The sequence below is a fragment of the Panthera uncia genome, chromosome C2, assembly GCF_023721935.1.
Source record: "Panthera uncia isolate 11264 chromosome C2, Puncia_PCG_1.0, whole genome shotgun sequence".
Lineage (NCBI taxonomy): Eukaryota > Metazoa > Chordata > Mammalia > Carnivora > Felidae > Panthera > Panthera uncia.
Genome location: NC_064810.1, coordinates 57,722,463 through 57,734,681, shown reverse-complemented (window position 1 = coordinate 57,734,681; position 12,219 = coordinate 57,722,463). Strand labels below are relative to the sequence as shown.

Genomic DNA, 12,219 nt, shown 5'->3' with positions numbered 1-12,219 from the left:
AGCATGAAGACAGTATGGTACTGGCACAAATACAGGCACATAGACCAATGGAATAGAATAGAGAACCCAGAATTGGACCCACAAATATATGGTCAACTAATCTTTGACAAAGCAGGAAAGAGAATCCAATGGAAAAGACAGTCTCTTTAGCCAATGGTGCTGGGAGAACTGGACAGCAACAGGCAGAAGAATGAAACCAGACCACTTTCTCTCACCATACACAAAAATAAACTCAAAATGGATGACAGACCTAAATGGAAGCCATCAAAACCTTAGAGGAGAAAGCAGGCAACAACCTCTTTGATCTCAGCTGCAGCAATTTCTTGTTCAACACATCTCCAAAGGCAAGGGAACTAAAAGCAAAAATGAACTCTTGGGACTTCCTCAAGATTAAAAGCTTGCAGAGGAAACTGCAAAGGAAACAATCAACAAAACTAAAAGGCAAATGACGGAATTTGAAAAGATATTTGCAAATGACATATCAGAAAAAGGGTTAGTATCAAAAATCTATAAAGAATTTACCAAACTCAACATCTGTAAAATAAATAATCCAGTGAAGAAATGAGCAGAAGACATGAATAGACACTTTTCCAAGGAAGACATTCAGATGGCCAACAAACACATGAAAAGATGCTGAATATCACTCATCATCAGGGAAATACAAATAAAAGCTGCACTGAGATACAGCCTCACACTGGTCAGAGAGGCTAAAATGTTTATTTATTTTTGAGAGAGAGAGAAAGAGAGAAAGAGAGAGAGACAGAGTGGGAGGGAGGTGCAGAGAGAGAGAGGGAGACACAGAATCTGAAGCAGGCTTCAGGCTCTGAGCTGTCAGCACAAAGCCCAACACAGGGCTCAAACTCATGAACCACGAGATCATGACCTGAGCCGAAGTCAATGCTTAACCAAGACACCCAGTATGATTATTTTTAAAAATCAGTAGCCTACCTTGTATGCATTCTTCAATATTATTATTAGGGGCTAATATGTTGAGTGACAAGAGTGACTACAATTTAGCATATGTATGGTGTTTTATTTCTTTGTAGAATTATGACCATATTTTCTTAGAGTTCAAGGTGACCCAAGTTCAATTCTCTCTCCAAAGCAGACTTTTTTCTTCTGTGTAACAAAATAAGTTTTGATTTGGAAACCAGGGACAAAGTAGGATAAGTTGATTTTTCTTAAATAAAAGAAATATGGTATCTTGCACAACTGAGCTAATAGTTTAAGATTCATCTCACTATATTCTTAATCACACCTAGTAGGATAATCCCTTTAACTCACTTGAAAGAAGGGAACAAGTAAGGTCCTATGTTATTCAAATCAAAACCAGATTAAGGCTTCATACTGACCTGCCCTTCACGATAATAAGCTTCTCTCCTCCCTTGTAGTCATCTTCTTTATGGTAATCCTAATTGCCCAGAGAGCTTACACATATTCATCATATCCTGTAAGGAAGAGCTTCACCTTGAAACTGGAGTTTGTCAAAACTACCTCCATAAATTCGCTCTGCTGGGTCATGCTTTATGGCCGAAAGTGAAGGCTCTTTTCTTTTCTTTTCTTTTCTCTTTTCTTTTCTTTTCTTTTTTTTTTTCTTTTTTTTTTTTTTTTTTTTAGTGCTTATTTAAAGAGAGAGAAAGAGACAGAGTGAGAGTGGGGAAAGGGCAGAGAGAGAGAGGGAGACACAAAACCCGAAACAGGCTCCAGACTCTGAGCTGTCAGCACAGAACCCAACGTCAGGTTTGAACTCATGAACTGCAAGATCATGACCCGAGTCAAAGTTGGACACTTAAATGACTGAGCTGCCCAGGTGCCCCTAGTGAAGGCTATTTTCAATGAAATTCTCCCCTCACTGATGTTGCCCCACCTGCTATGCAATAACCCTGGCCATGTACAGAAGATTCTTTGGGTTGATCCTGTTTTCCTCCTGGCACTGATGCTCCTCTGGGAAATCTTTAAACAAAGCATCTATGACTCTGAAGAACACTGGGCTATTGCTATCACTGGGGCCCTTAAAGCACTTTGTTTCCATTCATTTCCAGTTGTTAGCCCTGATGCCAAGAACTTCTTGAGGGAGAAGAGGAACACTCAACCTTACTGCTCCCACAGAGTCAGACAGTTGCATTCATTGTTCCTTGCCAACCTGTTTGTCCTGTAGTAGTTTCTCAAGGTATATACTGAAAGGAAAAAATAATAATAACTTACTCTTTCCTGGGAGAGTTACATCCAATGATAACTTTTACATGGCAAAATAGGCCTGGGTTTCAAGGAATTTGTTCCTTCAACACACGTGTGAGTTAGAAACATACCAGATTCTGCCTTTCCAGACATCCTCCCACTACATGTGTATAAAAATTTTGTAGTACCCATTTATATTTGCTTGGCAAGTGTGTCATTGCTTTAGTCTCTCAGCCTAACTACTATCATTGATGGAAGCTTAACTATTCATACCACAGACTCATAAATAAGGTACCATAACCATAAATAGGCATAAACAAGACAACCAGTTGACTTAATAATACATTCCTCAAATTGTAGGGCATGAGCTCATGAGGCACATCTTTGTAAGTGTCAGCTCAGGAAAAAAAAAAACCTTTAAAATCGCAGTGAGTCATGGACACATTGTTTTCCTATGTAGCCCTGCATCCCTCTTTATAATGGCAACTGCATACTGTCAAGTCAATCTTACATCACCCAAAACTTCTTTAAACTAAGCATTGTGGATTTGTGAGAGTACAAATGATACCCCAGACTGTGGGTGCAGAAGCAGAGTTTAACATTGTCTGCCATACAAGAAAAATTCATTCTCCTCCTGGCTCCATGATATTCCCATGCCAGTATCTCTTGCTTGGATCCACTAAGGTAATTTTCCTTTTTCAGGTTTTAATGAGCTTGGGAAACAGAGAAAGCATGTCAAAAAGTAGAAGAAAGGAAAGGAAAGAAAACAAACATGATGCTCTGCTATGCCTTCTCATTTAACCCTGGAAAACAGTGCAAAGAATTATTCACAGATGAGGACATGTGGCATGAAAAGTTGATACCTATGATTATGTAGTCTGTTCCAAATCTTGAATTTGCAGGAATTTGACTCCACAACCCATCATGCTATTATACTACTGCTAGAAGTCTCTTTTAATACTCATACTTTTTTTTTGGATTAAAAATCCAAATTTTATTTTTAACCTGTATCATTTAAATCTCAAATACTTAGGGCGCCTGTGTAGCTCAGTAAGTTGACAATCCAGCTTCGGCTCAGGCCATGATCTCGCGGTTCACGGGTTCGAGTTCCACGTCGGGCTCTTGCTGACAACTCAGAGCCTGGAGGCTGCTTTGGCTGCTGTGTCTCTCTCTCTCTCTGCCCCTCCCCTGCTTGTGGGTGCATTTTCTCTCTCTCTTTCAAAAATAAACATTAAAAAAATAATAAAAAATAAATCACAAATACTTGGTATGAACACTATTAAGTACTAAAACATGGCAAGTCATAATACAACCTCAAGTTAGTGGGATCCTTTAGTATTTCAAAGTTCTTTTACATACATTACCCTTTACATTTCTCTCAACAGTATAAGATGAATATTCTTACATCATCTCTTTTTAAAAAATGGAGAAGTCAAGATTTAGAGAGGTGACTGACTTGTGGGACATGGCATGGCAGTGCTTTTGTCAGAATGTGAAGCTGGGTCTTCTGGTTCCAAGTCCAGAATAGCTGCATTACTCTGCTCTGTTCAGAGTGCTTTGTTGAGGAAACATCTGTAGCTTCTTCTTCCTGGGGGCAGAGCATCAGGAGAAGGGCAACAAAGAGTATACATGCTTTCTCAGTTATCTTTGACAGTGGTTTCCTTACACTAACAATTTCAAGAGTTGTCCTCCCTCTGTTTCCTTCCTCCTCTCCACTGAGAGTCTACGGAGTGTTTTATATTCACCGTGGTAGGTATTTGGGCTTTCTCATCTTGGAGATATGCTACCCCTCTCCCCTTGCTTGTTATGACCATATGTAATGAGAAGTTCAAACACAACCAGACTGTTTGTACTGTGGATGCAGGAACCTTGCTGCTACCTGGAAAGCCTAACGGCAAAAACCAGTCCTGCTGGCTGCCATCTCTGCCAAGGGGAGAAGGCTCTCTGTTCACTTATCCACCCAAATGGAAGCTCTTCCTTGGCTTGGGTAATATTTCCTCTTAATTACCTTAATTTTCTTGAGACATTATTCATGTCCAAATTCCTTTCCTTGGCAGATAGGGACCTGAGGGCTTTGCTCTTGGCTGAGGTTCTGAAAAGTTGCACTGAGTTTGATAATAACATGAAACATCACAGAGGAATAGATTGCAGAGCAAAGGGGAAACTGGAGGCCAGAATCTTGGGGAAAGTGAAGTTGGGAGTCAAGTGGCACAAATATAGAAATTTTTCTAAAGGGCAAAGGGATGAGCCATAGGAGAAAATCAACTCTAAGGCCAAGAGACCAGGACCAAGGTGAAGAGAAAGGCAAGGGCTAGCCTAGAAGTGCCTACAAGGAGCATGAAGAATTTTTTAAAGCACCCGAGATACAGAACCCTTTTTTAGAAGTCCAAGGGCACCAACTTTGTTCTAATCTCTTTATTCTTCACTTAAAAATATCAATTTCAGGGGCACCTAGGTGGCTTAGTTGGCTGGACATCTGACTCTTGATTTCGGCTCAGGTCATGATCCCAGGGTCATGAGATTGAGCCCCACTTTGGGCTCCACGCTGAGCATGGGACCTGCTTAAGATTATTTCTTTCTCTTGAGGCACCTGGGTGGCTCAGTCAGTTAAGCACCCAACTTCGGCTCAGGTCATGATCTCACGGTTCATGATTTGAGCCCTGCATCGGGCTCTGTACTGATAGCTCAGAGCCTGGAGCCTGCTAAGGATCCTGTGTCTCCCTCTCTCTGCCCCACCCCCACTTGTGCTCTCTTTCTCAAAAATAAATACACCTTAAACTAATTTAAAAAAAAAGATTGTTTCTCTCTCCCTCCTTCTACCCCTCTTCTTCCACTCTCGCTCTCTTTCTCTCTATATAATAAAATAAATAAATAAAATTTTAAAAACTCAATTCCAAGTGGGATGGAGGGGAATGAGGTCTCAAGAACCTCAAGTCGAGTTGGATACTCCACTGAGAAACAGCAAATTATCCTGGGCTCAGTCAAAGGGAATTTGAAGACATATAAGCAATCCCAGCAAGATTTATACCTAAAAATATTAATTTTCATGAGTCACAAACTAATATTTCAATGTTACAAGAGCAGGTCCCTAGCTTCCTAGCCATTTTATTTCTACCCAGTGCTTGAGTTGATATTTGACACTGAGCCTAAAACTCCCTATTCTTATTAAATCATTTATTTTAATTTACCTCCCCTGACTTGTATAGGCATCTGAGATTGCAGTTTCCACTCTAGAGGCATAAACAAACTTTATCTCCATTCCTTTCCTTTTTTTTTTTTTTTCTTTTCTTTTCACTCAGAAATCTCAATTCCAATGCCTCAAAACTTTAACCAGTCCCAAAGTAGTTCCTCTCCTTCCAAGATTTCTGGGGAGCTTACTTTGTTCTTGTCACCCTTACCGTGTTGCTTAATTAATGAACTATTAAACAACTCTACAGACATTAATATGATATAGATCATGTCATGAGGCAGTACATGATTAATTTTCAAATGTGCATCAAAAGCTATAACTTAGGAGAGTGAGGCTAGAAATGATTTTTTTTTTTTTTTAAGGGAAAGTATACAAAGCTCTTTGCCTTTTGTGACTTGAACAAATCTAAACTTACATTGTCTGGGGACATGAAAATCTATTATGTAACACTTTGCTGATGTAAACAATTTAGTTTGTTATATTTAAGATATGATATGTACTTGTATTATTGAAAAAAAATATGGAGAAAAGGAATCTACGTACTCTCATCTCTTATTTTTTTAGAAGTTAGGAAATAATAGGAATCAAAAGCTTAGAAAAAATCATCTGAATTTTTCTCTTTTTATCCCTAGGTCTTTAGATGTCTAGTGACTGGTCAATGGAAGCATAGAGACTGAACTTGGATAAATTTTGTGGAGGAATCACTTTTGAAGGGTGGGAAAGATTTACATAAGCGGAGCAGAAGTGAAGTGGAGGGACAATTCACCCTAGTCAGAAAAGTGTACATATGAGCACAAACACAGCAATGTAAAAGGTTGTAACAGAGACTTTTGAGGAAGAGATGGGCAGAAGTACAAGCTTGAGGTGATAAGGATCTTATTTTCTCCTTAAAAGTACTCCAAACTAGGGGTAGCTGGGTGGCTCAGTTAGTTAAGATCTGACTTTTGATTTCAGCTCAGGTCATAGTCTCTGGGTTCATGAGATCCTACCCCTCATCGGGCTCTGTGCTAACAGCACGGAGCCTGCTTAGGATTCTCTCTCTCCTTCTCTCTCTGCCCCTCCCCCACTTGTGCCCCCCCTCTGTCAATCAAAATGAATAAATAAACATTCTTTTTAAAAAAGGTACACCAATCTAGCTGAAAACTGAGTGTGATACATTTTTTCTTTTAATAAATTCAGCCAATGAAGACATATTTATCAATTTACTCAACAAGTACTTATAGAGTGCCTTCCCTTATGTGACAAATATGCATGTTATATTCTCAACAAAGCCAAGAACAAGGAAGTTATTTACATATAACTGTAATTAGCATATTTTATGAGTCAAAAGTTTGAACACTGACATGCCCCTGAAAATCCGGGGAAGATGGTTAGCAATTATAACGAGTAAATAGGTATAAGCAAGAACAAGGGGGATCCATTTACCTCGGAGAGGGACGAAGATGCAAGAGTGTTGCCCAGAGGTGGAATTGAAAGAACCCCAAGACTGACAGTATGGGACACAGCATGAGCTATGGGAATCATCTCAATTCGAATTAAGAACACCATCACAGGATGCTAAGTAAAACACAAGCACCTGCCATATAATAGAAGCTCAATAAATGTTTATTGAATGAATGAGTAAATGAATCAAAGTCGTCTGACAAGTCTCCTTGTTTGGCAGTCAACATAGCTCTTGATGGCACAATAAGCAGGCATCTGCTTCCCACATATAATTTTATTACTTTCAAAGACAATTAAGAAAAAACAAAGCTCCAATAATTTAAAAAAAGAAATAAATATTAAGCTTGCCCGCCTTTGAGTTTAAACAATGTTCGTAATTGACAATGATCTATTTCTTCAAATTTGTGGGGTCACATTACATGCTTATTTTATCATCTTTTATTCCTTATAAATCCTTTTTAAATTTTTTGTATTTAAAAAAATTTAATGTTTTTTATTTTTGAGAGAGAGAAAAAAAGAGTGCAAGCAGAAGAGGGGCAGAGGAAAAGGGAGACACAGAATCTGAGGCAGGCTCCAGGCTCTGAGTTTCAGCACAGAGCCCGACACGGGGCTCAAACTCACGAACCATGAGACATGCCTGAGCCAAAGTCAGATGCTTAACCGACTGAGCCACATAGAAGTTCCCTTATAAATCCTTTCTTAATAAATTAGTTGAAAATAAGTAAAAATAAGATGAATTAAAAAAAAAAAACAACTCATTGCTTTGTCCCCTGCCAATCTCTAGAGTTAGGGAAAGATTATAGCTGAAGCTGAAGTTGAAGGAGAATGAGGCCTCCTATGCAGAAGGTCTAGGAACATTATGGAGTCCATTCTGCTGGCATTCGGGAGGGTTTTACTAATCAGTTCATTTGTCTGTTTTTCTATCCATAACGAAATTTTGTAAAAAGTCTGAACATATGATTAAACACATTTTTTTAAAGAATGCCATGTAAAACCCATGACACTAACTTGACTCTACAGAAGATGTTATGGAGCCACTTTAACCTGGTTTATATCTGCCATTGAATTCAGTACTGAGAAGCACAGGGTCTGCACTAAGGAGATGATCCTTTCTCAATGTTTAAACTATCTATTAGTGAACTGGGTCTGAATTTCCATGTCAAAGTTTTCTGTAGTTTGATCAAAATTTGATCAAGTCAGCTATAGTCCATTAATCTACTGGCATCTTCACCAGGGGCACTCCTGAGAAAGTTCAGCATTGTCTTCCAAGGAAGTGAAAACCACTCCAGACCTCAAGTGTTCCTAATCAATGACAGTATTATTAGAATATCAGGGATGCAGGAGTGGGCTTTTTTCCAAGCCCACTTGGAACCTTGATTGTCTGCACTTATTTAAAATTAGGCATGCAAACTTACTTGACTGTTATTTTCTATTCAAATTTATAACAGCTTAAAAAGTACTTTTAAAAATGGATTTTACCTAACATGATACTTAATGGTGAAAAGCTAGGATTTTTCTGCTAAGATCAGGAAAACAGCAAGAATGTCCCCTCTCACCACTCCTTTTCAACATTGTACTAGAAGTCCTAGCTAATGCAATAAGACAAGTAAGGAAACAGAAGGTATGTAGATTGAGAAGGAAGAAATAAAACTGTCTTTGCTCACAGATAACATAATTATGTAGAAAATCAGATACAATTGCCAAGAAAACTTGACTAAAGAAGTGATTATAACAAGATTACAGTATTCAAGATTAATATATGAAAGTCAATCACTTTTTTATATACCAGCAATGAACAAGTGGAATTTGCAATTCAAAGCAGAATAAGATTTATGTTATTACCCTCCAAAATAAAATTCTTAGGTATAAATATAACAGAATATATATAAGGTCTATATGAGGAAACCTATAAAACTCTTATGAAAGAAATCAAAAAAGAACTGAATGGGGAGATATCCCATGACCATGGATAGGGAAACTCATTGTCAAGATGTTAATTATTCTTGACTCTATCTATAGATGCAATGCAATTCCAATCAAAATTTCAACAATTTACTTTGTGGGTATCAACAAATGGATTCTAAAGTTTATATTCATTGGTGAAAGACTCAAAATAGCCAACACAATATTGAAGGAGAAGAACAAAGTCAGAAGACCATTTATTTATTTTGACAGAGATAGAGAGGGAGAGAGACATAATGCTTGAATGAGTGTGGGAGGGGTAGAGACAGAGAGAGAATACCAAGCAGGCTCTGCATTGTCAGCACAGAGCCAGACTCAGGGCTCAATCTCATGAATTGTGAGATCACGACCTGAGTGGAAATCAAGAGTCAGATGCTTAATTGACTGAGACACATAGGTGCTCCAAACTAAAGTCTATTAAAAAAAAAAAAAACAAAAAACTATAAAGTAAAAAGTTTATTAAAAAATAGAATTAAACATTTGCAGAACCTGAAGTGCCTGTAAGAAATCTTCAGTTATCTAAAATAGCTTGAAACCCACCAAATGATACTTTCCTTCATTTTATAACTAATAATAACATAATAAAAAAACCACAGTACATTTATTACATTACAATACGTATATAATATATACATATGTTAGCAATGCAGTTAAAACCTCTTAAGGAACTTTACTAAATCTTTGCAAAAATTATCTTCTTTGTTCCTCACTGCAACCATATGAGCCAAGTATTGTCTTAACTCATTTTATGCAGATGTACAGAGAAAATTGATGAATTGCTCGAGGTCACAGAGCAAGTAAATAGAAGAGACAGTGTCAACCCAAAACTCCTGCACCTTGCACTTTTTTTGAAACCATGCCCCATAAGGTTAGTAAGATTGAAAGCTTGTTTAAAGCTTGTTACTCAGAGAACTGTTTCTCCCTAATCAGCTATTATGTTTTTTCAGACCCCACTAACAAATCCACTAGCTGTCTCTGCAAAAACCAGGACTCAAGGTCAACTGATAATGGTTCTAACCTATGAACAAGCAAGACCCTGCTTTCCTTACCTGAGGTAATGAGCCTAAGACTCCATCCAGTTTATACTGGCTCTCAGGACATCCTAAAGCAACCTCCTGATGTCAGGGGCTGAATTTTGCCTCATTCTGATGCTAAGTCTGTACCCCAAAGTTAACACAGGATGTATGTTTTACGTGTTTGTTAAATGTGTATTCTCCATCTCTCCTCACGAATAGTCATAAGTTTCCCTGCCCTCTTCATCAATATGTTTGTATTCTCAACCCCTATGATTATAAAAAAACTTGTTCTGTCCCCCTTCAGGGAGGCAGATTTGAGGCTTGTCCTCCCATCTCCTCTCCTTGTTTTGCCTGCCTCTCCAATAAACTCTTTCCTTGCTGCAAACCTGACGTCTCAGTGATTGGCTTTGCTACATACACATAGTGCAGATGTACTTGGGTTTGGTTACACTTTATTTGGTCTCTTATTCCCAGGGGTTGAGCAGGACTTAGAATAGCCGATATGAAAAAAGACTGAGTACACACAGTCCATCTGTGCCCTTAAGACTTTGCTCTGTTAGTTTTCCAAAAGGCTGCCTTTCCAAAAGTCTCCAAAAGGAGAACAGAGAGCAAATCTAGTGCTGCCCAGAGGTGCCCTTTCTGCTCTGAAGGTGAACAGAAACAGAAAATGCTAAAGAGGCCATTGAAAGAGTGTTCTCGTACTTCCTATTCTCCATTCAGGCACCCACACATGTTCTCTGAGAGGCTATTATGTGAAGATGTTGTTCTGGGCACTGGAAGTATAGGAGTAGACAAGACAGAAAAGGTTCATATTCCGGTAGAGGAAACAGCTAATGTGAATGAAGGCCCTGAGTTGGGAATGCACAGATGCGCGGAAGTAGTCAGCTACCTGTGGTTGATCCCCAGCGAATGTAGGAGAAGGCTCTGTAGAAGAGGTCAGCCAGGAGGAAGAGTCTCTGGTAGCCTGGGAGGGCCAACGGCAGGACAGAAGTCTGGTTTACATTTTATTCCATTCATGTGTTTCCTCCTGATACGCTTTCTGCTTCCTTCCATTTATGCCTATGTGCTGACCTCAGTGCAGATGGAGATCATATGGCTACCGGGCAGTGAGGCCTGAGTGGTGCCATTGCCTGTCAGAAAAGTTTATTAGGTTAAAAAGAGAGAGGAGTGGAAGATACAATTGAGCTCTGTTTCCAGAGCCACAGAGCTGGCACCAGGTTCTGCTGAAGGCGGCACAAACCACAGCCTTGTTTTCCAATTGGCATTGCCCACCACGGCCTCTTCACAGCAGAGAGTTCTGGAATAGGCAGTTAGATTCATTATTACCATACCAAGTATGTGGATGGTGCTTTAGAAGTGGGAGGCACTTTGCAGAACTGTTTTTAGCTGCCCCTTGGATAGTTTTCCAAATAAGGAGTTGTGACATCTGCCTCCCTAGGGATTCCTCTTTGATCCTTTATTTCCAGTAAGACTGAAATTCTGTGTTCCCCTACACATTGTTATTCCTCTCTCCTGGCTAACTTTTTCAGATTCCTTATTTCCAGCCTCAGAGTCACTTTCATCAGAAAGATTTCTCAGATCCGTCCCAGGCTGACATCAGTTGGGCTTTTTTTTTTTTTTTTTTTTTTAAATCTCATAGAGGCTTTTGTGTACAGAAAACAATGCTTACAGTAGCCTGTGTTATCACTGACATTCAATCGCCTACAGTTATAAATTGAAAAACTTATTTTTTCTGAGCTTTTAAACACAATTGCAAAAATATAGTAAACTAAGAATTTTTAGTTTGAAATTAAATGCAGTTTGTACTTATTGTTAGGTTAGCTTATACTTTAACAAAATTTGCATAATCCTTTAGATACTATATATAAAATTATCTTATACTTTAAATGTATATAATTCAATAAATGAACGTGTAAATCCGATAATTTGAATGTTCTTATATATTTAAACACATTTTACAGACCTGGTTACTTACATTCTTGTGAATTTTCCAGCTGCAGTCATATTTCGTATAATGTATTTCCTCAAGAATCTCAAGCACTTAAGAAAACAGACATACAAACCCCATAAACAAACCTCCATAAGCATATACACAACTTTAATAAAGCTAAATACAAAACTTTCATATTTACATATAATTCTCTTAAGTATTTTAGCTTCTTAAAAGCTAAACTCACCAAAGGCACTAAGGAATCTACTCCTGAAATCATTGTTGCACTATATGGTAACTAATTTGGATATAAATTTTTAAAAATTAAAAAAAAAAGCTAAACTCACCAACGTAATCTTGAGAAAGAAGAACAAAGCTGGAGCTATCAACAATCCCAGATTTCAAGATATACAAAAAGCTGTAGTAATCAAAACAGTATGATACTAGCATAAAAATAGACACATAGATCAATAGAACAGAATAGAAAACCCAGAAATAAA

General features: G+C 38.2%; 1 long non-coding RNA gene across 1 annotated transcript; it reads right to left on the bottom strand.

The window, feature by feature from the left end:
* Positions 1-667: 667 nt before the first annotated feature.
* On the bottom strand, positions 668-12,012 carry LOC125920951 (uncharacterized). Its single transcript, XR_007457263.1, has 3 exons — positions 10,679-12,012; positions 3,635-3,766; positions 668-3,393 (listed from the first exon to the last, which is right to left on the bottom strand). It is a non-coding gene; the product is annotated as an uncharacterized LOC125920951 (long non-coding RNA).
* Positions 12,013-12,219: the final 207 nt, after the last annotated feature.